The sequence below is a fragment of the Strigops habroptila genome, chromosome 2 (assembly GCF_004027225.2).
Source record: "Strigops habroptila isolate Jane chromosome 2, bStrHab1.2.pri, whole genome shotgun sequence".
NCBI lineage: Eukaryota > Metazoa > Chordata > Aves > Psittaciformes > Psittacidae > Strigops > Strigops habroptila.
In genome coordinates this window covers 6,985,694-7,012,720 of record NC_044278.2, presented here as the reverse complement: position 1 = coordinate 7,012,720, position 27,027 = coordinate 6,985,694, and the positions used below count along the sequence as shown (strand labels likewise).

The 27,027-nt window shown below is 41.2% G+C and overlaps 1 protein-coding gene across 2 annotated transcripts in view; it reads left to right on the top strand.

The window, feature by feature from the left end:
* The window catches only part of ZBTB20 (zinc finger and BTB domain containing 20), a 468,334-nt gene that overhangs the window by 339,633 nt on the left and 101,674 nt on the right, over positions 1–27,027 (top strand). Inside the window, exon 8 of one of the 2 annotated variants that reach the window (XM_030471447.1) lies at positions 1,650–1,704. The gene's annotated coding sequence lies outside the window, so the exon portion shown is untranslated. Of the gene's footprint in view, positions 1–1,649; positions 1,705–25,563; positions 25,687–27,027 lie in introns of those variants that run through there. The other variant, XM_030471450.1, reaches the window with a different exon arrangement.

Genomic DNA, 27,027 nt, shown 5'->3' with positions numbered 1-27,027 from the left:
AAAAGGAAAATAAAGGATACATGCTTAGCAAAGGAGGTTTTTTCTACCAGGAGAACTTCCTTGTTAAAGTTTATCAGAGTAATGATTTCTTGAAAGTAAGATAAATAGTGGCCTGCTCTCCACTAGCCTGATCTTGCCCTTCTTTTCATCTTATGGCACTTAAGCTTTCCAGTCTGAACAAGGACAGAATTCATCCTGTCATCTGCCCCATGCAAGTCTTCCTTACATGTGGGAGCAGTTACCTTCTTTAAAGAGAAATTTGCCATTAAATAGAGCCTCTCTGGGTGGCCTATCCAAAACATGCTATAAGCATTTTGTTTGCTGCCCTGAAGTTTTTATGATTCTCTCTGCTCTTTGCTCTATTTCTTTCACCTCCCTTGTGGATGACCAACCGCTAGATACACACACATGCTTTCTCTCACACTCTTCTCTACGAGGCCCATAATTCCCACAAATAATAGCTACATCTCTTAACAAATTTTCTGCCTGCCTTCCCTCTTTCTCTCCTGTGACTGCTCCTCACTTTTCGTTTTTCCACTATCTCAACTTAGGTTCGTATTTCTCTGAATATTTCTAATTGCTTTGAGGAAAGATAGAGCTAATCTCTCCCTGTAACTGGACAGAAAACAGGAGGTGAGGGCCATGTCTTGACTTAAGTACTGGAGTACACCACATGGATCCTATGGTCTTTCTCCACTGTACTCCTGGTCCCCTGATACTGATCTTTTGGTGAGCACTGTGTGGTCTGACTACCTGAATTTCTTTCAGCTTGGTTGAAGGGAAGGGGGAACAGGACTGGTTTGTGGCTTTGAACATTTTTGGGGCACCTGCTTTTGTTTTCCGTGTCCAGCAGGAGTGTATCTTCTTGTTACAAATCAGAGCATCAGGCTTTGATTTATTTTGCCTATTACTTCATCCCAGGTTAATATGTTATGGAAAATGTGTTGGCACTAAAGTTTAGATGCTCCATAGTAGACTTTGGTAACTAGATCTGTAGTCTACCAAGAATTTGCAATCCTTTAGCCATTCTGCTTTCATACAGCCATTTTTTTCCTTAGGGGTCTCAGGGTAACAAATCAGGTCTAAAAGATACTGTGTTGACAGAAGGAACTAAGACAACACAATTTTTCTGTGCAGTTATCAGCCATAATGTAAGCATCCTCAGCCCTAATAATAAGCCTAACCCCTCTTCTGTGAAGGTCAGGATCAAGAAGGAGAGTTCTGTTTCAGAGGCCTGTATCATCTGGCATGACTGCTAAGAAGGATGCCATTCAAATCTGGCAGTGTTTTTGTGATAAGAGCATTTGTCCATAGGAGCCACAAGCCTATTTTACAGAGGCTGTTGAACAGCCACCAGAGGATCTTTAGTCTCTGCTGGTTTGGAATTATCCCAGGACAGAAAGGCTTCTCAGCCGTTACCAGTTTTCTCAGCTACATACTTTTGGGGTCAGGTAATTTCAAAACTTAGAAGATTTATGCAGTTTGTGAATTTTAAACATGATGGGGGGGGGGGGAGAGGGGTGTCGCTCTCTGTCCTGTGGGAGCTGCTGCCATCTGTGAGTCTCCTCGATCCCTGTTTTATATTGGTATCATTTAGTGTGTTTGTTGTCACTTAATTTCGGTTTTTTCTTTCTCCCTTTTCTTTTCAGATCACTCACAATCAGTTTGTGGCCTTCCTCTGAAGGAACATTTCCTGTCTCTTGTGTAAGTATATATACAAAACATTTTATGCTTTTCATTGATACGAGTTGTGCATTTTGTTCAAGTTCCATCCAAGTCATCCTGGAGCCCTTGTGAACTTCTTTATTGTTCCCCATGGCTATAGGACTCAGTACTGAGTTTTTATCCTAATGCAACAGTCCTGGATTTTAATGCAGTGTCAGTTTATGGGACTTGGACTTAGTTCAGTGACATTGTGTGATCTGGAATTTATACATGCATTTCTGGATCACAGTATAGAAGATTTCAGTTATACTTGGGGATATATGTGTTGCGATGGGCATTATAATGTTGTGCTCTGATCGAGAATAAAACATGTAGTGTTCTGTGATATGCAAGCATGAAGTAAGTATAGGAAACAGTCAACTAGCATTTCAACTTGTCCTTGCAGAAATCTGACCTTGTGGCATGGAACTCTTCCTTACCCAGTCCTGTGTGCTCTCCTACCTAATACTGACTTTCTTTTCTTGTCTGGGTAGATGAAATATGCTGTATTTTCTTTGACATCTAACAGTATCAGGATTAAAAATCTGTTAGTGGTTTCTTTGGAAGATGTTATGTAGTGTTCTGTTCTCACCTGCTCTCTTTCACTTGAGTCTGGCTGCTGCTAGGTTGTCAATTTGGTGACATTTTTAATTGAAGAAAAGACTATATTAATCGAGATAATTGTGTTTTTAAGATCTAGAACAGGAAGAATTTAAATTTCCATGGTTTAAGTTCTGCTTTTTCATTTTTTGGGGGGTAATAGCAGATAGAACCCTTGAGAGAGTTTGTTATCATTTGGGGTTTAATTTTGCGAGGTACTGACGCATGATGGTTTTGTGTATTTGGAACAAAAGTTCGTGTTTCGTTGGGATTCCTTCATACATATTGGCAATGAAATCTAGTGTTCTTAAAACAATGACTCTTCTTGTTGCAATATACAGGGAAATATAGCACTACCATTTCATAATATTTACTATAGTTAAGTAAAGACCAAAGTTTTCCAAATGTCCACCAGCATTTTAAGCCACTGTTTTGGGATGTCCAAGCTGGAGGTATTTAGTGAATGCCAAAAATAATGAGGGCTTTTAAATTTAGGTTTCAAACTCGATGTCCAAATATGCTTAGACTTTGTGTTACTTTAGATCTCCATTTTGCAATTTAAATTCATGTCTCCTTCTCATTCAGAGAGGAAAGTAGATGGCTGCTAAAGTGCTGCCTGGAATTTAAAAAATAATAATAATAAAAAAAAGCATAGCACAGTAAGAAAAATAGCTCTTTCATATTTGGGAGAGGAATTAAACCTTCAAATTTATGTTCGATTTTTTATTGTGATTTGATTTATTTGTGTTTTGATTGTTGGAATTTCTTCAAAGGCATGCTGAAGTGCAAATGGACATTCATAATTTTTTCAGGTCCATGCTGAAGCAATCCAAGAGCTTTATTTTCGTGATACTAGATCCAAAATACGTGACTTTAACATTTAAAGTTGACTTGCTACTTTTGTGGTGCAGAAAGAAACGGCACACCTCCTCTCCCTTGCCCTGTGGGCAGAAACATGAGATATGCTGTAGTGACGCGAAAGGTGGTATGACAATGCCAGCTACCTAGGAAATGTATTTGAGCTGACCTATCATGCCTGTGGTGTCCCCATATTTCTTTCCTTTCCCCTTTGCCTTTCATTATAAGGTGTCCCAAATCTGTAATTTACAACATGCTGTTCCAGTTTTGCTCTGATATATTTGCTGCAAATAAGTAGGAGTCTATGCGCGTGCATAGCTCCCTGTGGCGGTGTCAGGCCCGTGAGACGAGCGGAGCAGAGGCCCCCACAGAATGCAACATGGCTTACGTCTAATGTGACATTTATTTGACTCAGAAAGGCAATTGATTAAAGTCCCATCAGACCTTTGCCATCATGTATTATGTATTTATCCAGTAGGGGCGGTTCATAACGGCCCCTGACAAATCCTATTATTTTTGTTGCAGAACTTCATAATATCGATAAAAAGTGTTAATGATACCCAGGGACGTGAAGCACACACCGCGTGTGTTAACACTTCCTGCAGCAGCAGCAAAATCATTTATTTCTGTGGCAGGGATCATGTGCCTTCAACATTTGCACAGAGGTACTGGTTTATCATTGTTCTACCTCTGCAGTGCAAGGCAGTTTGGGTGGAAGCAGCAAGCTGGCTTCATGGTAGGTAGGCATGTGGAAACCCAGGGCTGAAATCCCTTTCCAACATGTGTGACCATGCATACGTCATTTCCCATCTGCCTGCTTTTGTTTCTTGACCTGTAAAACTAGAGTCACACACTCTCTTGGTTCTTTTAAGTCAAGGGCTTCTTTGGGCTCCTCCATTCCCAACTTAGCAAGCTCAATAGGAACCTCACTTTTTTTCGGGCATGTACATAAAGTCTGTGCTGCTTGTACTGGGTCTCTCCTTTCTCTCTGGATGATAGGTCCCTTAGGCCACTGATACCCTGAATTCTTTTGGGTGACAGAACAAGTAGAATTGGGACATTTTTACAGTAGAAGCTGTTAATGGTATCTGTCAGGCATGTTTCTAGAGATACTTGTTCTGCCCCCTACCTCAGTTACCAGCACTGAGCTTTCTTCTCATATCCCTACCCACAACTTGTGGATGATTCAGTCTTCTTCCTCCTCCTCCCCGAGGTTACACACATGTCTTTCTGACTATATGGCATCAAGGTTTTGGAGGTGGAAGGATTTCATGAATCTCTCTCCCAAATGACATTCCCACTTAAAAGGAATACAGTTAATCTCTGTTCCACTTGAATGTTCTCAGGAGTTTGAGGGAAGCAGGTGGATTCTTTGTCAAAAATCAACCTTTTCCTAGAAGAAGAGTCTTACAACCAGTCTTGAGACTTTCTATCATATTGTCAAGAGTGTGTAAGAGTATCAACAATACTAAGGCGCTTTATGGTAAGATAGGTAGCCACAGTAGGATAAGTAGTTACAGGAGGACACTTAATTTCCAGAGCACTACCCGTTCAGATGGAACCCATACAATATTGAAGAGTTATCCGCTGTTAGCTTTGGTAAGTGCAAATCAGAAATGCACCAAAGTGTTCCAGATACGAAGAAGTTGCAGGAAATGTTAACCTAATTTCACGAACATCTGTCCATTTCCTTGAAATAGGTTTCTGATGTGACCAAGTTGTTCTGAATTCCAACATCATTCCTATTCAGATTCAGCACTGATTCTAATCCTTGTTATCTGACATCCTGTTTAAAAAAAGAAAAAGAAAAAAGAAATTTAAAAAGTGCCATTTATTTCTCAGCTTCATGAAGACATATTCGGTCAAGTAATGATGACCTAAGGGAAGCTGTGCAGCATCTTACTGATCTCATCATAGTTATGAGAACCATCCATCATATGGTCAGTGATTTGTATGTCACAAGACACCCAGCAGTATTCCAGCCTGCCAGTTTCTGAGAATACGTGTTCACTTTATCAGACATGATGATGCTCAAATAGTCTTTGATATCTCTATATGTGTCCCTGCTGTTGGTACTTGTTCACCACCAAACTGTCATCTGTTAGCACTCTGAACAATCATCGTGAAATAGCAACTAATTAGCACTGTCTGAATCCCTTATATTTGGTTAGTGTGCTTAGTATTGTTTTGCAGATGAGCATCAACAACAGTGATTGCTGCATCAGGAACAGGGAGGAGGCATCTTTTCCCAGGTTTCTTAAGAAGCTCTCCATTACTTCACAGGAGGATAATAACCTCCAGGTCAAGTTTATTCATGAATCAAAAATGAACATTTGCAAAATGCCAAAAAAGTCTAGATCTAATAAGCCTTATGTTCTTAGGTTTCACAAGTTAGCATTTTTTCAAGAATTATCATAAATAATGTAATAAATAGACATGCAAATTATCCTTATTCTGAAAATGAGGAGTTGTTGGAAGGGAATGATCACCTATACAGCAATCTGAGACAGGAAAGGGATATTATTTTCCCAGCTTTTATGAGTGTCCTGAAGGAAGGGAATGTTCCGTAAAAGAAAACAACATGGGCATGCCTTTATTTGGCATTTGCAAATGAGAGGAACGGTGAAACAGGCTTGAAATAGCAGCGGAGCAGAAATTCTGCTCTCATGTGTTTATAGAAATCAAACTGTGTAACTGGGAGCGCACCTCGGGATGGATGTTCTTGAGCAAGTTCAAGAGCTTAGCAACTCTAAGCTTTGTTCTTTATCTGGAGACATAACCATCAAATGGACTTAAGCAATAGATTTAGATGGGGGCGGGGGGGAAGGAAGCTTCTTTAAAACAAATCTGACAAGGTCATGGTTTTGTTCTAAAACATATTTAATAAAAACAGACTCAATATCCAGAAAACCTGAACAGTAGCCAGGTTCAAAAAAAAAAAAAAAAAAAGGCTAAATTTGATACTAGTTTTTCATTTAAGCATTAGTTTAAGTGTTAACATTCAAATTGTTTAACAACTGATAATGGCTACCCATAACTGTGAGGTTGCTGTGTGGATTACATGAGAGGCATGTATGCAGCCTGCTTTCTAATTGTGATACCTACAAGATGTCCACTGAAGTTGGATGAGATTGAATTTAAGATTGGCCAGCATGACAGCTGAAAATGTCACAATTTCTGCCATTATGCTTACTGGAGATATTTTTGCTCTGGGTTATTTTTCATCTGATTAGCATAATATAATGTATCGAGTGTGAGCCTTTTTTGAAATATAACAGATTACAGTAGGAAAAAAGTGGACTTTAAACTAGACAGTTCTAGGAGCATAATATTTTAGATGTAGCTAGAAAAGAAAGGGACAAAAAGAAAATGCAGTTGTTCAGTGTTCCTTTACCCCACACTGGCAAAATTTAATATATTTGGATGGAAAAGACCACCTTGCTGAATCAGTAGCTGCATTTCTTACAGTGGTTTGAACCCCAACCATCAAAATGTTAAGACAGTCCAGTTTGTTAGGTCTGAAATCACTGCACAAAATGGCACAACTACAGAGTGTAGCAAGGATTTTCAGAATATTCCCTTTGCAGTTATGGTGAATTGTCTTCCAACTTTGGCAAGCACATGCTATTTTACAGTTATATCACCAAATGTCTCTCCCTCTTTTCTGATTTGTATTTTCAGTCTTTCTCCTTAAGAAGAAATCCTCTTTGATGCACCCTGCTTTACATTATGTTGTATACCTGTCTCTCTAAAATGTACACACAATATATAAGGTAGAAATGGTACCACGACCAAGTAGTTATGGAGAATTGGTTACTATAAAACTGGATATCCAGAACTAGGTCATTTCCCAAAACTCACATCTTGATCAAAAGATCATGGGTTTGATTACTGAAACTGGCACTGAAATACGAATACTCACAGAGGTCTAAACGCCAGACCATGTCTCCATATGCATGCTGAATGTCCTGTATGTAGAACATTGTGGTTGAAAATGAGTTTGTAGGAGTATCTCCTCTATCTCCTTTTTCTCTCTGCTTCTCCCACTTAAAAAAGAAATGAAAGCCATCTGCTGTTCAGTTTAGCTGTGTGCCATTACACAGGTGTACATGTCAAAATATATGTGATTAGTCTTCAGGCCATGCTTTGAGAAGGCTGTTTTACCTCTTGGTGGGAACTCTTAGATATAAAAGATTCACGGTGTATTAAGAAATAATGTTTTCTTCCTCTGAAGTTCTTGTTCACTGCTGCTTCTTTCCATCATTTTGGATAATATCATGCTGAATATGGTGTGCAAATTCAACCCCCCAGGTAATATTTTCATTGCATATGTTTGCACGCCCAAAAGAGTAGATTTTTGCACACCACTGAAAGCAAATGCTTTTGGATTTGAATAGATCTTGCTTTCTCTCATTCCATCATACTGAGCATTTTTGAACTTTCCAAAGGGCAGACCATAGAAATAGCACTGAACCATCATAGATGAATGAGGCCTGAATATTGTTGATGAGCAATTTATTGAAGTTGATTGATCCTTTTATGGCTGTTCAGCATGCTCCCACCTTTTCCTACTCTACACCCCCTCACTTTGAGGGGCCTCATGAAGAAATGTTAGCCACTTCCCCCAAATCTTCTTAGTTAAAAAATGTTATTTTGTTTAACTAAAAAATTGTGGAAATACAGTCTTCACCTTGCCCAACAATTCTTCTCTCACCAATGCCTCATCTCCCCTTCAGGTAAGTGTTTGCTCACCTTACAGTCCTTTTGCAAATCTTCCTTTTAACTCATAATTTCCCTTGTGATGCTGTATCAAATGCTGTTCTGATAGATTAAATTTACTACATTTCCTTTGTCTGGGTAATCACTTACCAAAGAAAGTTATCAGGTTAGTCTACTGCAAACTACCTTTGGCAAACTCATGTTGTGTTTTATCCCATTTTCCATTTACCTCCATGTCTCTTTCATTATTTTTTTCCTTCAACACTTGCTGTACTCATGCTACCGAAGCTCCTGATGTTACATCAACATCAAAGAGGTGTAAGTGAGATCAGAATCAGTTTCAGTACGCTGTAGCACAGGCTTGCAAAAGCCCATTCATTCTCACGCCTGTAAAGTGCTAAGTTCTCATCCAGCAGGCAAATAAAGTATCGGGTTTTATTTTTCATTGTCATTACAGCAAAGGGCAGGTGAGCTGATTTTGAGCCTCGGCTGGTGAATGTTGGTGATGATTTGCAAAAAGGTTTCTAGAGATAGAATCACAGACATCTACCTGTACATGAGAGTGCTTGGGCGCTTGCATTAGCAAAACCTTAATGTATGTATCAGTAATGAAAATCTTAATTAAGAACGCTGCATCATTGTCCATGAACACTCTTTCTTTCTGTGTGTGTGAAGTCCTTTGTGTATTGCAGCATCTACCTGGTCTAGACAGACAGAGCCCTTGAAGAGTGTGTCTGGCAGATCTTCTCTTGATTATTAACAACTAGCAAATGGCAAACTCTTACTCATTTTTTGTCTTGAAACTGACTCTCAGAATTGCATACAGCATAACTTACAGCTTGTTTGCATTTTTTTCTATTGCCTTTTCCACTTCATTATTATATTGGTGGGTTTCAAAATCCAGTAGCATTGATTAGAGCTGAATTACATAGCTTAAGAGTTGCCAAAATGTGCCCAGACACCTCTTTACCCAATTGTATACCTTTTTCTTAAGAACCAATACGCTTGCCTAGGCCATGTTCTATATGCACAAGAAGTATGCTAACGGGCTCTGAAAAACTGAGATTTTAGTCTCTCTAAATGCAGGAAATTTAGAGTTAAGGTTCCTACAGCAACCTTACCTCTGCCCCTTGCTTGCAATAGGGTCTCATGCTGTATGGTCCCTAGCGGTGGGCTTACCAAGGCAGATAGTACAGAGAGAAGACAGTGTGATGGGTAGGAACTGCTGAATTTTACCCCTGTAACTGTATTCTGGTGACATTTTGGTTGTTGAGCACTGCCTGTATGTTTGGGAAGGAAGAGTGTGTGCATGCACACACACATTTCTCTGTGTGAAAGCCCATCAGAATTGTATCTTTTACTTTCAGATGAGTCAGGCTGTCTTCTCAGATTCACTGTCATATTGCTGGCGTTGATAGTTCCTGTGGACTCTAAGCTACACAGTTGGAGGATATGTCCCAGGAAAGGAAAGAGCAGGAACTAATGCTATTTACTCTAAAAGAGAAACAGCTGTGGAGTCTCTTCTTGTCTGTACAAATCAGCACAGTTGAGCCTCATATTAAAATCTACACATGCAGTGACTCCTTTTGCAGAATTGTTGCATCTTTAGAAAGAGATCCTCCATCCTGATAGAAGTGTATCAGTGGCCCATGGTTCAAGCAAGGCATAAAAGCCACGTATGCCTTTACATCATCATATAAAAACATAGTTTTGAGAAAGAAACCCATTCAATCCAGTAATCAGTCATACTTCAGCTCCAGTTTGAACCACCATTAATATTCTCAAAACCAACACTTACTCCACTAAGACATCAGTACCTGAAATGCTCCAGATTAAATGAAGTGTTTAAATTAAGCAAATGGCTGATTCTTATCTGCTTGGTATGATGTTAATGCATTTCTACCTAAGCAGAATATAAGTGAGGAATCATCTCCAGTCTGATTTGATGCCATTCTGTACCAATATGCAATAATTAAAACTGTAGAAGCATGCAATGCCAAATGGAATTCAGAATCTACAGAAAGCTACAGCCATCACAATGAAGCAGCATGTGTTGTGGGCAAGGGGGAAGGATACGGCTGTCCTTGTCCCACCTTAAGAGCCAGTTCTGAGGTTTCTCGTGAGTACATAATCATAGGTCTGTAGTCAAAGCATAATCTTGAAAGCAGACCATGCCACCTACATGTCTTCTGACCTTATTGCCAGCTAGTAGCCCACTAGCTGTTAAAACTCAGGGTAGCTTGCATGGGCTTGGAGAGAGCAGCCTTGAGCCGCCAGCCAGCAGACAGGGCTGAAGTGTGCGTGGGTCCAGTCTCTCCAGAGTGTGTGAAGCTAATTTGGGTTTTATGAAAACACCAGGTTAGTGCTTTAGCCATGATCCTCAGGAGTGCGTGTGCGTATGCAGAGTGCACGGGAGGCAGGTCTGAACCTGACAGGTCTGATGCTGCTCCCAGTGTAAACAGTGTCCTCCAGTCCACCCTGTCACAGCTCAGTCACAGATTGCAAGAATAGTGTCTTTTTTTCTTTTTTTACTGGTCATTTACACAGTTGAGTGTCTACAGTTAGAAAACTGTAGCTTAGTGTCCGTGAGAATCTTTAAGAAAGATATTTTAATGTGGTAATAACCTTGTTATTTCAAAACCAAATGGTTTCAAACATGGCAGTGCTGCTGCTTCTCTTTCAGGACTATGTACGTGTCAAGTTTGATGTTTTAAAACAAAGCTGTGTTATAATTACACAAGCGTGTTTAAGAAAAAAGAGGCTTATGGAAAACTTAACAGCTGGAAACTGTTTTTTACATACTTGGATGACTCAAAAACAGCTGAATGGGTTTTTGCAAAGCTTTACCAAAAACGTCATTTCTGGATTGAGACAAGGCATAAGAAATAGCTGCCGAAAAGGTAACAGTTTCAGAAAGGTATAAGCAAATATAGACAAAGCTTATTTAATTCTTCAGTTTCCATTGTACAGTTGTTAATGTAATGCTACAAAAATAAAAGAATTCATATTTATATAGTTTTTCAAAAATTTCGAAGATCTGTACTAGACTTTAAGGAACTAAGCTTTGTAGCTTTGAGTTAATCAAATATTAATATTTATATTTCATTGGAATATCACATATTCAAACAGGAAAACAAAGACAGAGAAAGGTACAGGGCTTGCCAGAGTTTACACAGAAGGAGAAGATGACCACATTTAGCATCCATGCCTTTGGATCGCTTAGCTTGTGCAGCATGGCTGCACTCTCGGGCACACTTGGTGTTGGGGAGCTCTTGGCTCTTCTCTGACTCCCATTTCAAGCACACCCAGCTTGCAGGAGAAAAGCCTCACTCACACACATGCACTGGGCTCAGGTACCCTTCTTTCTGTCTCCCACTTCATTCCCAAAGGCAAAGTCTGCCAAATTCTGCCTACTGTGATCGTGAAGCTTGACTACAATCATCGCCCCCAGTTACAGGCATGCGTACACTTCTCCTTCCTCCCCAGCTCTCCCGAGGGCTGTCAAGGTGAGAGAGCTGTCACTAGACACCTCTTCTAGGGTCTTATTTAGGGCATGGTCTAATCTATGACTCCGTAACAATCATTTTACTGTTTGAAACCTCAGTCAGTGAATAAATATGATTTTACTGCTGCTTAGTTTGGATGTTGAGCTGTATTGGAGGAAACTGCTCTTCTTTCATACTGAATTTTGTTTCAGGGTGGTGTGTGTGAAAAATAACACAAATAAGAGTATTTTTGGATGATCATACTGAACAGTCAGCAAGAAGAAAAGTACAGTATGGTGAAGGGAAATCTGTTTGTAGTAAAAGCAATATGAGCTTGTGGTTTGCTAACAGGACCAAGACATGAATTTTCACTTTAACCCTAGCTGTAAAACTCCCTCCGAAGCTGAGGAAATCACTTGGTCTCCTGTCGTTGCACCTCAGTTTCTTCCTCTCTCTATTAGTGGCAGTCATGACCCAGCTCACCAGAATACTGTTCCTCTTGAAGTTCAGTTACTATCTAAGGTTTTCTAACCTAACAAGCCCACTCTTTGTCAGCGTTCAGCGTGCCCTTGTCTTACTTTCTCAATTAAATGGGCTTTTATGGCTTTCACTCTTTCTAGCTCAGCAGAACCACTGATTCTGGGAGGGAGAGCAAGACTCAGTGCTGCCTTGTGCATTATGCAGCAGATTTTCAGTGGCATTCCCAGGTTAAGAATTCACTGCTGGTATTTCAGTGGGACATAAATATAATTTCATTTTTCTAAGCACAGCTGGTCTGAGCTCCTTGAGAAAAGGTAATCATGAGACAGGCTTCAGCTTGCTGTTTTTGCAGACACATTAGCAGTAGCCCCAGATTTAGTGAGATTTAATCTGTGCACCTAAACTCATGCGAAGAAGAAACTTAAATTTAGCCAGCTAGGAATGCGTAACTCCACAAATCCCATTGGCACACCAGGGGGCCATCCAGCTTTTCTCAGCTTTTTGAAAGCTTTGGCTCTGTGCCCTATATATTGACCATCTTGCTCATGAAGGGCCTCAGTTTTGTTTTCCCTTTATCATTTCCCCTTTGAGGTATCTAGTGTTGCCAGTGGTTCTCACAAGAAGCTATCCTTGTAGTCCTGCCAAAACCAGAATCAAAGCCTAAGCCAGCCTTTAACTGGGCATAAGAAGGAAATGATGCTCTTCTCCTTTTGCTAGCAGCATCACTTCCTCAGCCTTACAAATAATTTCTGATCCAGAACTTCTCCACTGTTGCATTTAAGTGTTTTGCAAGCCTCATACCAAATGCTGAGCAGTGTTGTTATGCATGTCTCTCCTTGTATGTATATGTCCTGTGCACCAGGAAGTGCCAGGTTCATGGATCTTTTTATCAGAGCTCATCAGTTCTTACTTTCCTGAGTCATCTTTTAGATTGTATGACTTTTAAATATTTGTTGACTAGAGGATGATATGTTGAGATGATCAGATAGAGGAAAGAGAAGAATTACTGAAAAACAGAAGTCAGCAGGTTGGGTAGTCAGCAGTCTGTTGGAGATCAACCCTTCCCTGGAGGAGTTACATCCTGTAAGGCCTAGGGCATTCTGGGTATTACGGAGTTGCAGGCTGACAAATTCTCTGTTTTTCTACTATTATGAACAGAACTTACAAAAAACCTCACAAAGGACCTTTAAATGCAATTGTATTTCAACTCTGACTGAAGTAGGAGAAACAAACTAAAATCTAGTAAGCCGTCTTAGAAAGAAAGTATTTCCCATTATAGTCCATACAAAACTTGGCATCATTCAAATAGCACAGGTGCATTTGGGAGGCATTTTGGAAGCAAGAGAAACTTTACAGCATTCTCTTTGCTCCCACTTCACTCCAGCAGGCTTTTGTTCTTCAGCATAGCTGCCTTTGCAAGGCTGCATCTTGAGCTGTGCCATTTTTGGCTGAAAGTTACCAGGCTTTGTCACTGAAAAAAAGTATGGACAGAAAACAATGAAAATTGTAGTTTTCTTGCCTAAGTGAAGCAGCAAAATTGCTTTGGCTACGTTGGCATGAAAGATAAGGCAGAAAGTACAGCCTCTCCATTTTAAACATCTACAACCCACTTTGCGCAAGTGGAGCCATAGAAGTATGCAGGACAGGTTCTGAGAGAAACAGACTGCAAGGAGAAACAATGCAATCTCTCGCGTGCCTTTCACGACAATATGACCCTTTGAAACTATGTATGCACAAGGTTTTGCTAAGCTTGGTCTGCCTATGTATGTGTGGCCCACTTGCATGTACATACTCTCTGTGAACCTTTCCCTCAGCCCATTTGCAGTTTGCTATGGGATTTAACAGAGTTTTGCAATCTCAGAGAAGTCTGGCTTGTCAGATGTAGTGTTCAATGAAACTGGTTCCTATTGCAACAGGACTGACAGGAGGATCAAAGTCTTGGTATAAAATATAAGGAGTTATTTGGCTTTTGTGTGCTGAAACGTTTCTATTTCCCTCCCTTTTTTTTTTTTTTTATTAGTATATTAATCTTAAGCTATTGAGTTCTCCAGTAGTAAGCAAAATATTGTACCAAAACATTTATTAAAGAGAAGATTGCCTCTTCAGTTGCTGTGAGAAGTGTCTCTGAAACTGGGGGGGGGGGGGTTTAACATTGATCAACATTTTGTTCTAAAATTACAGAGGTGTGCACTTAGGCAACACGATATATTGGATGATTCTAGCTTACCCTCAAAAGCCTGTGGTTAGCCTGAAATTTGGCAGATTGTCTCTCAGGTCAGGAAGTAGTTCTGGTTTACAAATTTAAAAACCAAAATCTGTTTTAGTATTTCTTAAATGTCAAAACAACCCTCTGACCTTGAAAATTACTTTCTCTGTCTATTTTCTGTGCTTTTAAGTAAAAAACAGTCCTTTTTCTTAGTGAAATAGTGTAGCCTGTTAGTCATCAAATCTGAGAATTTAGAGAAGGGAAAGTGACATTAACTCATCTTTTCTTTCCCTTTGCCAGTAGAAGAATGGGCATCATTCATATCAATGGCAGCCGGAGGGAAAAAGACTTGCTACCTTTAACTATGCTTCCAGTTTATTTCTATAATGTACACTGTATCTTCTGTACTGCTCAGTCCTCTGTCTGCAGCATTTCAGACCTCATAATAATAATACATGGAAGGTCAAGTTTTGCTGCTGTGTATCAGAAGTGACCTCCAGAGCCTCTATTTTGGTCTGTCCCCATCTAAGTACTGCAGGACGGTAAAGGCCATATTTAGTGCAGCTAGCCAATTGCACACTTCTGTAACTGAAACTGATCATTCTTGACCCTTCATATGATCGGTTGAACTTAAATACACCATTTGAGCAGCCCGTTTAGTTTACATATTTCCACCGTTCGCCTTTTCCAGAAAGTCATTTTGACTCTTCTGAATGTTTGGTGGTTCTTCCTTCTCTGAAAATACACCCTTCCTTCATCCCTTCTTCATGTGCCTCTTCTTCTCAGTCTTGCTTTTCCTTTTAGAGAGAAGGCACCTGTGTGGTGCCCCTGTTTCCAGCAGAGCGGAAGCAGCCTGAGGTTCTCACTCTGAATGAGAAGTGGCGTGAGAGGGAGCAGACTTAAGCCCTTCTCTTTTCCCTGGCAGCAGAGCACAACACATTCTCCCTCTTCCCAGGTGCTGCTGTTCTGTACAAAAGCAACTTAAGATCCTTTTGGTTTTGATATGATGAACCTTTAAAGTTCCTACAGTGTGAGCTCTCGGCCTCTTTTGCCTCATTTATCTGTAGTATCTAATGTTACTGCATTTTCCAAGACTTTCTGCCTGAGGAGTTGGAATTACTGTGTAATTGCTAATGACTTAACTTTCCCTGGATTTGCGTGAAGTAAGGAGGTCATATTTTCAGCACCAATCTGCAGAGGAAACTGAGACATTCTTGGTTTGACAGAACACCTGAGCATGAATTTCTTTAAATTTAAGGGTTGTTTTAAGAGAAATTACTTGAAATGTCTGCCTCAAGTAGTCTGCTGAAGAGCATCTTAAAAAGAACTGGGTGGTCATTAAAGCAAGCGAATAATTAGGTACTGTTGCCATGTAGGGATGGGGAAACCGAGGCACAGCATTTGCTTAAGGTCATGCAACCTGAGAGCTGGTGCTTACAGAGTTAAGCAGCTTTCTTTTCGTAGTCTTTTGTGCTTAAATTCCTTCCTTTCTCCCCATAGTTGATAATTCAAAAAATTGAACAAGGCTCTTTGGAGATTAAATTTGGAGGTGTTTGCTCTAGTGTTCCAAGGTGATGGTTATTCAGCCAGTTTACAATGTAGCATTATAAATTAAGTATATTAAAATGTTAAAAAGAAATACCTGCTCAGTGATATGCCAACTTAATATAAAGCAAACACCTACTAGTGGTCTGTAGTTAAATTATTTAATCTAGAACTAATCTACTGTTCAAACCAGTTTCAAAAATGGAATAGTTCTATTGTTGAAAATAATTATTCAAACCCATATGAGGGATAAATCCAGCAGTGACCTAAATGATAGGAGAGAATTACATATTGGACACAAATGTGTGGGAAAATAAGTAACAAATAATATACATTGCCCTGTTTCTCTCTTATCCCAGCAGCCAGTATCACGCACATTTTGTTGGTAGGGTTTTTTGCTGTGCTGGCTTTGCTTCCCGCTTACTCCCTCAAGCATTTGAGTTCCAGCACTTTTATGACCATCTCACAGGGATAGTTGGTAGAGGATTAAGTTTTCTTTGCCCTACATCCTTTTATACCCATTCTGTGACCTGGCATGGGGCTTGGACCATGGCTGGTCCCGCTGAAGAAGTTGGCTTGGTAAGGCTGGAGAGGGGAGCTGCCTGCCGGTGCACTCCCAGTGACCTCAGTCGAATCGCTACTGATTCACCCTGATGTAAATACGAGCAGATCTCAGGCCAGTAGACCTTGGTGATGAAGTGTTTCCAGCATCCTGTTTCAGGAAAAATAGCGAGCCCCTTTGAAGAAAAAAAGCAAAAATTAATCTTCTTTTTTTTCCTCTCTCTCCAAATGCCTCCACAAAACAACATGGGGGAAAGAAGGAGAAGAGCAAATATGCAACAGGGAATTTTTTCTTTAACCTTCTTGAAGGAAAAAAATTCCCCCCACAAATCAAAACAAGATGGAGCCCTAGAGCCCCACCTGCTGACTTGAGGAAACCGAGAGAAGAAAGAGAAGATGCCTGGTCCTGTGCCAAGCATTCAGCGCTGGGCTTGTAGCATTGTGATGTGGCACTTAAAGCTCTAGGGGACCTGGAGCCAGCATTGCAAATGCAACAAAAACTCTCATGAAAACGAGCTTCTTAACAGCATGCTGAGCTGGTCTGCGATGGCCTCGGGAAACCCCCCTGGCTAGACAGGGCCTTTTTATCCACTACATTGCTCTGACTCAAAGAGAAATCTCACATAACTTCCTTGACCAGAAACTGAGTGTGCATGTAGTCTACAGCATAGGGCTTTGCAATTTCCTTATTTTCAGTTAATTATTTCCCACCTCCCGCTCTGAAGAAGTCTGTCCTATCTTTCTTTGCTGTCTCATCGCATGTAGAGCCCAACGCTGCAAGCACATGGCATGTCCTCGGGCTTCCTGCTGCCCTTCCTTTGTGGTCAGATCCTTAGCTGATGTAAACTGGCCTGGGGCCATTGGGGATTTTCACTGGTTGAACACTTGGCTCTTTGATTTCCAGACAACTACTCGTTTTTAATAGCACCATGGCTGACACTACTCGTTTTCAGGCTCAGGACCATCTACAAGTGAACGCTTGCGTATTAATTACAACAAAGAGCAAATCTACTTGACATTTTGATTTTGTTTTTCTTGTTTCCTTGCAAGCTTGAAAATGAGCTGCTTTTGCCAAAAAAAAAAAAAATCAAAATGCATTTCACACCTTTTTTTTTTAAACTTGAAATAGGCCCCTTGAAAAAACTGACATGTTAAACACCAGCAAGAAAATGATTATTTGGACATATGGCTCCTCTTCCTGAACTTTGCGGAGAGGTTAGATAACGCTCTTTCACATCTTAAAAGACTAGACTGCTGCTACATTACTAACATATTCTTATGTAATAATCCAGCACTGATGATACTTTATCCAGTCCTGGTAATATAAGACTCATTTATGGTTCGGTCAGTTATGAGGGATTTGTTTTTTTCACAGATTATCTTCAAATTTGTTCTTTTTCATTACTCTGTCCTAAAGTAGAATATGAAATAGAGTAGAATCATATGCAAAAATGTCTTGTAGCTCTATCTTTCAGCAGAGTTTTGCCTTGTATGGATTGTTTCTATTAAATGTCGTATGATTAATACAAAAGTAAAAAGAAATCTAAAAAACCCCACTCTTAAATGAAGACAAACTCTTCCAAACGCATCCATTTACTTTTCAGATAAGGTTGTTCCAGAAAGTGAAAAATTTGTAAGAATGAAAATGAAGGTGTCAAACCATCTGAGATAATGAAATTTCACAGAAAGACTGTCATTACCTTTGTCACAACTGGTGTCAGCAGTCACGTAAGGTTTGCAGGTGCTTGCAGAATGCATAGTCATATAGGTGAGCTGGCCAAGAAACAGCAGTGCCCCATGGTGAAAACATTTGGAATTTTGGGGTATGAAAATGAAACTCTGTGTGACTTTTTCATAAAGACATGAGTTTTCTAAAGGCTCACCTCAGTAGAGCTAATGCCTCAAGGGCCAGCACTCCTCCAGTGAGTAAGGGAGTGTGGGAGTCTGCTCCCTTCCAGGTCTCCCTCATCACACTGTCACTCATCGGGCTCTAGGGTCAGCCTCTTTCTCTGGCTTTGAACTAGAGTTTCTATCCTGGACCCCCAAAACTACCTTTATAATATTTTCATTTAAAATTATGTTTACTGCAACTTGTTTCATGTTCAATGGCAGAACTCTGCAATGGAAAATTGTGGCATCACAGAATCATGGAATAATAAAAATCAGGAAGGACCTCCTTAAGTCATCTGGATCCAACTCTCGCCCCTGCTCAAAGCAGAGCCTGTGAGGATGAGGTTGCTTTTTTAACCAGCTTGTTTGTGTGTGCATGTATGTCCTTCTGGGTACCCATTTTATAAGTTCTTATATTCTACTTTACAGTTTTTCAATAACTGTACTTCTGAGACTTGAGATTTTTAGAATAATTTCAGGTGCTTTCATTGATAAGCAGAAACTCTTGATCCAGGGCTATCCTGCAGAGGAATGAATGTACAACTGTACACTGTACCAGGCTCTTGCTGTGCCTGGTTCTTTCCTCTATTTGCAAGACCACTTTGTGGCAGTGGGCTATAGGGCTTAAATATGTCCTCTAAGACATAAAATAATGCTGTAACCAAGGACTGGCACTTGCAATGCTTAGACTGAACCCTATTCATGCACAGAGGGAGGACCCCAATTCTGCTGCCCTGCATTTATCACTACTCTCTGTTGCACGCAGGATGTTCAACTAGATGGAGTAGTGGTCTAATCTGATGTGGCAGCTCCTACATTTTTATCTTGTAAGTGCTTTACTTACATGAATTAATTTTGGAAACACTCTTGTGACGTTAGTCATTGTTACGATTCCCATTTTAGAGACCCTGTGTCTAATTCTTAATTATACTAATTCTTCCTTATGCTGGTGAGGTTCCGAATCTGTGAAAGGGTCTCCCAACTCGGGGAGATGGATTGCAGAAATGTCAATGGCAAAATAAGAGTTCATTGCCCTATAGCAATTTCGTGTTCCTCTAAGGCTGGAAAGAAATATTAGAAGACAAGTATAAAAGAGGCTCTGTTGATTTGTACTAGGGGCTACATGGGAGCTGCGTAGCTTAAGCCTGTAAGAGGTGTTGTATTGGCCAAAATGAAATTGCTGAGATTGTTGACACTTCTTTCATTGTGGCCACAATCTCATCAAAAGAAAATGAAAGCCAACTCTGCTGCCACTTCTTTTCCTTTTGTTGGAATACATGATGATGGAATTGACATCCTACCCCCCAGAAGAAAACCCAGCAAACCCAGAGTGAGAGACAGTGAACTTTGAGGGAGGGAGCAAGAGACTGAGGCTTGCTCAAGAATGAATAGCAAGCCATTTAAAAAGTAGTCATTATGTGCTGAAACCAGAAGGATCCTCTGTCTTTCTGTATGATAAAGCTACCAGTGAAATGTATTGCAAGATAATTAGGAGCAAACAGGCAGGAAAAATGAGTGATGCTCTACTCTTCATTTCCTGAGACAGTCTTGTTCCAGGCACCTTGCGAGCTGAAGCTGTTTCTGTGGAGATGGTAGAGGTGGAGATCAGCACTGTCTGTGTCTCTTTCCTTACGGCTTCACCCAGTCCAAGGGCATGATGGACAATCATATCTGCTGCAGAAAAGAGGCAAAACTCTACACCCTCCTCTGGCTCTTTGGCTTTCCATTCTATTTATATCCAAGTCTAAGGGAGAAAGAGGTATCTGCAGAGTGGGGACCCTTGCAGCTGTCCCCGAAACAAAACTAATGATTGGACAGAGAAGCAGAAGCCCTCAGTGGAGTGATTTTGGGAGAATCTCATGGTTTTAGCATGCTGAGGCTGTACAACTCCCCAGACAGACAGCAATACTTTTGTTCTTACAAAGGTTTTGTTCTGACCAAGGAATATGACAATAATTACAATTTTTACTCAGCATTGAGCCAATGGAAAAGCCTACAGAAACAAGACATCTCTAGGTGAGAAAGACTGGAGGCAGAGGCACAATACCTGTTGCCTCCAAATGCGGGAGGTAAGATTTGTGGATGTGTGGCAGGACCAAAGTTAGCAAGAGGGATAGATAGCATGTTTCACGTCAGCATTTAAAACAGAAGTGGGGCAGATGTCCGGTTTAAAGTTCTTCACATCAAAATTGTAATATGTCTTCCCATAGAAGTAAGAGAGAAAATTAAGCCTCCTGACACCCTGAGATACTTACGCTTCTTTCAAAAATCATAGAATAAAATAGAACAGAGTAGAATAGGCTGAATATAACACACGATGCTGTTTAAGTCATTTTAATTTTGGAGCAGAGATGCAATCTGGTAACAACAATATGGATCGTGACAGAGGGTAGAGAGCGAGTTAATGTTTTCAGTGTTTTTAAGTCTTCTGAGGCCTTCACAATCAGCATCCATATAAACTCACAGAAAATATCACCTGCAAAAAGTCACTTCCTTAGTAATCTGCTTCTTAACCAGTGATCAGACTTCCTTAATTCATTGTGAAAACGCGCTTTCGGAATGTTACTTTCCAACCCGGTGCAGCTGAAGAGGAAGAAAGGCAGGAGTCTTGCTCTTCTTGTGTCTTCTCAACCAGATGTTTTATAGTGTTCACTTAGGGTGCACTGTTGCTTTTCCAGTGGAGGCCAGAGGATTGCACTGGTGCTCGTGAGGGTATGGCTCACTTTTCAACATCTTATTGCTGAAATGTTTTGTACTATTTTAATTTTTTAAAACAGAGAGGCTCTTCCACAAAATAGGCCATTATATTTGGATTGTCTAAGAGAGAAAAAAATATGGAGTCTCTGATGTTTCCATTTATGTTTCCCTATTGACAGCAAATCTCTGAAAGGAATTGTCTTGGGAGCTGCACAGTGTCAGGAAAAGGTGCTTTAGGAACCAGTCCTCGACGTTTGCTATAGTTGGTTTTGTTTGGGGTGGTTTGTTGTTTGTTTGTTCATTTGTTTTGGGGGAGAATGTACATCTGGTAATCAGTGCAATAGGAAATAAGCTTGTTTGTTATGCCCTAGAAAATCAAATTGCATCTATGACAGAAATGAACTGGGTTAAATGCAATGCATGGTACTTCTCTCACCTTAGCACACAAAGGTATCTACCAAGCATAGCGGTGCAAGTTAGGAATGATTGCATTCCCAAAAGATAAGCAAGGAGTAGATTTCTGTAACAGGCAGACTTTGCAGTCTTTTCCTCCAATTTCTTATGTACTGAATGATAACCATATATTCACCCTCTCCAACATGCTGTGCTGGTTTACATCTCTGAACAAAAAGCACAGACTCACAGCTGTTTATGAAGACAAGCCAATAAATCTAGAGGAATATATTTATATAACTTTTCCTGAGATTACATAGTTAAATGCCATGTTTTTTTCAGGTAGACAGAGCTCCTTCGTTGCAAAGGAACCGAATTTCTCTCTGTGCCACCCAGTTCTGTTGATTTTCCATTAATGTCAGCTCATGTCAGCTGTACCGAGTGTTACAAGTTGCACTGCAGAATACTTTATATACATTAAAGGAGCAAGTACTCTGCCATTTCCAGGTCCTTCCCAGTCTGCTGTTGTTTTGTGTCCTGCTTTTGTCTGGCGTTAAGTGATGCATGTAGAAAGCAGAAAGCGAGCAGCAGCTCTTGTAGCTTTTCCTTTCCTAAATCCTGCCATTTGCCAGGACAAATCCAGGTACAGTTCTCATAAAGATCTGTTCCCATACTGTAGCCACACTTTCTTCGTATGGAGTAGGCACCATACACGTGAGCTTGAAAGCTTGCTGCAGAACTAATTGCCTTTGCCATGACAAACAGCAAACTTTATTCAACTGATCAGACTGAGCTTTTAATTCTTGCTTCTTTGGCTAAATGTCCCTGATACATGCAATGATTTATATGAAGGAAACACAAGCAAGAGGGTGCGATGCAAAAGAGAGAGATCACCATCATGTATCTAAATTAAAATCCACGATAAAATCTCAGGAGGGGAAGATGGTGTACGTTTATGATGTACATTTTTTTGGAGCTGCTCTTGGCCTTTTGTGTTTAGACTCCTGGTCTGCTCTTGGTTGATATTCAGGTAGAAATCAGGATGTCTTTTGACTTGTGAAGCTTGTAGTAGAAGGGGGTCTACTGAGAGCAGGTCTTAACAGTAGCGCTTTCTACATTAAGCACTATAGGAGATTTGGGGATCTACCATATCAGGAACACATGCTAATAAAATATGTGCCACATAGTAAAAACTCACCTGAGTGAAATGCTGCTCCTTCTGATATCAATGGAAATTTCCTTTTGACCAGGGGTTGCTATGGCAGCAAGCACTGGAAATGAGAACAAGGACATTTTGATATGTCTACACTGTGGATTGCAAATTATGATACCCGAGTTAGTTTTAAACACTCTTGCAAGAACTGGTCTAGTTAAGGCAGCCTGGAACACCACATGGCCTAATTCACCGTGCTAAGCAGCTTGCTTTCCTCTGTGCTCAGGGTCCGTCCGTGCCTGGGATAGAGAACTGGTGAAGAGGCGTTTGAGGAGATGCTCATTTTAGGGCAGTGGGGTGAGGAAGATACTGTGACAAGGAGTAACGCAGGGAGGGAGAATCAGAATGAGAGAGAGCAAGCTAGAAAACAGGAGGAAGAGCAGTCCATGGAGTCAACTGAACGGAGGGGATGGAAGCAAAAACAACAGCAACAGAAGAGATGCATGTTTGGGGGCCCAGAGGACCAAAGTGTCTCTTCCCATAGAGCATAGACTCTCAGCATGTCCATTATCAGATAGACACCGTCAAACCTGCAAATGAACTATCCTCACACTCTTCCAGTGGCTGATCACCTCGTAAGCACCGTTTTATTTGTGCTGCCAAAGACGCTGCCGGCTGAAGTGGTGAAGTTCTGTATTACAGCTCCACAGGTGCTAACCCGCCTGAGCATCATCAGCAGCATGGAACAGCATTCCATTTTTAAGTTGGCTTTAAAAGAAAACCCTGAGAAATTATATTGAAAATGCATTACTGTAATGTTAATGTTACCGAGTCAGGCACTTAAGTTAGGAAATGCCACAGTTAATGTTGTCTGTGCAACCTTACTGAGCACCCCTTGTACCATTACCATAGCCTGTAATTACATGACTGCACACTGTTTCTTCCACTGTGAACCTCTGCATCAAGTGGTCAGGTCCTCTGCGTATTTCATTAGAAACATAGCCCAGAGCTGTTTTGCGCCCTGCTGGATTATTAGTTTGGTACTGACCCAGGGAAGAGAAAACTACTTTGTGTCACTGTGCTCTACAAAAGCTGCTTATCTGGAAAGCAGTTGAGGCCTTGATGGCACTGTATTTCTCTGAAATCTTTTCTGTTCTTTGCTAGCATCTTACCTCCAACAATCCCATAATATTTCAAATGGGAGCAATTCATATTTTGGGTAGGCTAGGGAGACGACTCATAAATAGCACTTAATAGACCTCATTAAGTCCCATTTGCTTCTGCAGTGCATCCCTCTCCTATTGACCCTGGTTAGTTCTTCCTGTAATCTGTGCTGAGTCAACGGGCCCCAGTGGGTTGATGGGCAGATGGGACACAGCCATCCAGCACGTGGCATTTTAAGAGGTGAAAAAGAGCAAGAACTCACCTTTTCCCACAGGAGAGGGTGATGGAAAGAATAATATTGATACCTCCTACCAGCGCTCCATTGACAGCCAAACATTTAAAAACTGGTGCTAGCTTTTCCTGGAGATGTATGTAGAAAAGGTGATGAAATTAATATGGAGAAGTTGCTAGAGCTTCTGTCTGTCTTTTGTTTCTTCTTTCCTTAAGCATTTGTACTCAAAATGCAAAGTGAAGGGGGAATCCCAGTGCTCCCTCTCAAAGGCCAGCAGTCAGCCGCATTGTGAATTCCTTCTCCACTTTCTTCCCATGCTTTTGAGTAATGCTTGCAGGTTAGCCGTGCCCATTGAAAAGTTTATGTGCAACAGATGTTCATGGAGCAGATCAGGAATTACGGATTTGCTGCTGTAGCTGCAACCCTATATGAAATACAGAAAATGTATTTAAAACACAGAGACTATACCTGTCTCACACAAGAAATTCAGACGCACAGCCCTTGCTGCTGCTCGCTTGGGAGGGGACATCAGAGACCATGTGCCCTGAAACCCAAAGCAGGTTCGCAGCATCTGACAAGGGAAAGTTCCTGCAGGGCTGCAGAGGGTGGTGTTACCTGCTGCCTTCTCTCTTGCGGGGAGAGGCCGCCTGCCCCACACCTTTTCAGAAGCACACTTTGCAGAAGTGTCATAAATCACTGCTTTGCCTGCCTCACAGTGCTGCCACTGCGCTGGGTATCGCCAGGACTCATCCACTTGAACTGCGCTTTGTTTCGCAGCCCAGGGTAGGAGGAATAGATTGCTTTGGCACCTATTTTGGGATATAACTTCTTCCCCTTGCCATGGGACTTGGGGACTTGTCTATCCCAATACCCAGCATTGCCTTTTTACAGCATCCCTGTCTGTACCTGGCAGGTACTCAATTTGCCTGTGTCTGTGCAGACATGCATGGCAAGGATGTGCTCTCGGAGCTTGTGTAGCTTCAGAATCATAAGGTTCCAGTGATCTATCAGAAAAATTCAACTGAAGGGACGCACGGTCTCGCTTTAACCAAGCCAAAGTAGCAGCCAAACCTGCAGTCCCTTCCCCACCCCACAGGACAGGTAGTGTTTGAAGGCTGTGGGTGTTTATTTCGACAGTGTGTAAAAAAAGAGAGGGGAAGGGATCTCCCAGCTCTTTGGAGAGGGCCCCTGTATAATGCCATTTGAATCTGTACTTTTTTTGTTTGGTGGTAAGTTTTAATAGTTATCCTTTGAGGATTTTCCCGGCGAGCTTATCTGAATACACCAACAGTCTTTTTTGTAATATTCGCATTTCCCCTTTGGTTCAGCCGAGCCCACTGACAGATCATTCAAATTCAATTGTTTTATGTCTAAGCCGAACAGCTAATTAAAGTAGGGATGATTAACCTGACTGGCAGTGTCGCTCTCTCTCCCTCGCTCTCTCGCTCCCTCCCTCCCTCCCTCCCTCCTGTTCCAATCAGTCTTTTTCTCACACTCTCCCTCTCTCTCTCTCTGTCTTTTGCTCTACTGTGTGTGTGTGTGTGTGTGTGTGTGGTGGGTTTTTTTTTTCCTCTCTCCTAAACGTGGTCTGCTTGCTGATGGCAGAATGGCACTCGGAGATTTGTGCATTGTGTCTGGTTTCCTACGGGCAGGCTGACCCAGTGCCTCTAGGGACTTATCAATAGACCACTCAGAAGAGACAGAGACAGGAGAAAGGAGGAGGGGTGGGGGGGGTGGGGGGGTAGAGAGAAAGAGAGAGGGAGAAAGAGAGAGAGAGAGAGAGAATCAATATCAAGAATAGAAGGAGCTCCGAAGCCATTTTTTCTTTTTTTTTTTTTTTTTTTTTTTTTTTTTTAAAGAAGTATCAGGACTTGGGAAGAGGGTGACAAAGAAGGTTTTTCAAAGAGGCAGTGGAGGAGGTTCTAATAAATTTGGAAGGAAACAGTTCCCTGTCTTGGGGAAAAAAGGAGAACTCCTGGCTGATTAGCATTCACACCAGGTATGAGATGTTCCCTACCCCTTATCACTGTCGCAAGCGAGATGGATGGAGGAAAAAGAAAAAAAGAAAAAGCAAAAAAAAAAAGCTTTTTTATTATTATTATTTTTGTCTTCTTCTCTCCCCCCCCCCCTTTTTTTATTTTCTTTTTGTTTTCTCTCCCCCCTTTTTCCCCCCTCTCTGCTCTTTAAGGAGACGGAGCGAGCGTTTATTTTGGTACGTGGGTTGGTGGTGGCAAGGGGGAGCGCGAGCCGTGGGCATTTGTGTGCTTGGGAGCAGGGAGAATGGAAGCAGGGCAGCGGGGAGGGGGCGGCTGGGAGAAGAGCCGGGAGTGTGTTACTGTGTCTCCTCTTTGTGCACCCCTGGGGGGGGTTAGCCGAGTTCATTTCCAGCAGGTGGATTTAGGCAGGGAGTTACTTAACGCTTGACCGCCAGTTTTGAAAAAAAAAAAAAAAAAAAAACAGGGAAAAAGGGGGGTAAAAAAAAAAAAAAGGGACCTGCTTCCTATGTCTATTAAAGGAAGCTCCAATTTTTTCCCTCTCTCTCTCTCTCTCTCTCTGCTCTTTCCTCTCTTCCTAACCAGACAGCGGGAGGGTTTCTGGCTCTTCGCCAGCCCAAAAGCCTCTAAGTGTTTTGCACTTGTTTCAGGGAGCCCGGGGATTTTTTTCAGCATTTTCACTAGAGAACAAAGAGTTCTTTACAAAGGAAGGGGGAGAGCGAGCTTAACGCCTGAGATATGTTTTTCTATTTTTATTAGGGAATTTTTTTTCAACACCCCCCCCCCCCCACTAAAAAAGAGAAAGAAGCAAAGCACAGAATGTGTGGCAGCAACAAAATAGATTGAAAGGAAATGCAGTTCCCTTACCTCCAAATTCTAATTTGGAATTAATAAGAACAGGAATGGAAGGGGGACGAGACCAAGTGAGTTTGATATGTTGTTCTTTTCTCCCTTTTTAAAAACTCTTTCTTTAAATCCAGTTGCTGTTTTGCCAACTTACCTAGCTTCGTTTTTCTTTTTTTCGGCATAAAAGTTATAGTGCAAAGAGTTTCTGTTTGCTTAAAAAAATCAAGCAGCAAATTCTTACGGGGGGGGGGGGGGGCGGAATGGATGTGGAGAAAGAGGGAAGTGGGGTGGATTCTGTAGAAAAGAAACAAATGAGTGGGAACAGAGATCTTTCACTTTCTGTCACTTAGAAAAAAAGTTGGTAATGGCTTGTTGAAGCTAGGATCCTAAAATACAGATGGGGCACTAACGTCTGTGTCCACGGACCCAGCTTTTCCCTGACCATCTGTCTAAAAGTCACCTCTCATTGGCAGCTCAAATGATTAGTCGGAGCTCAGGGA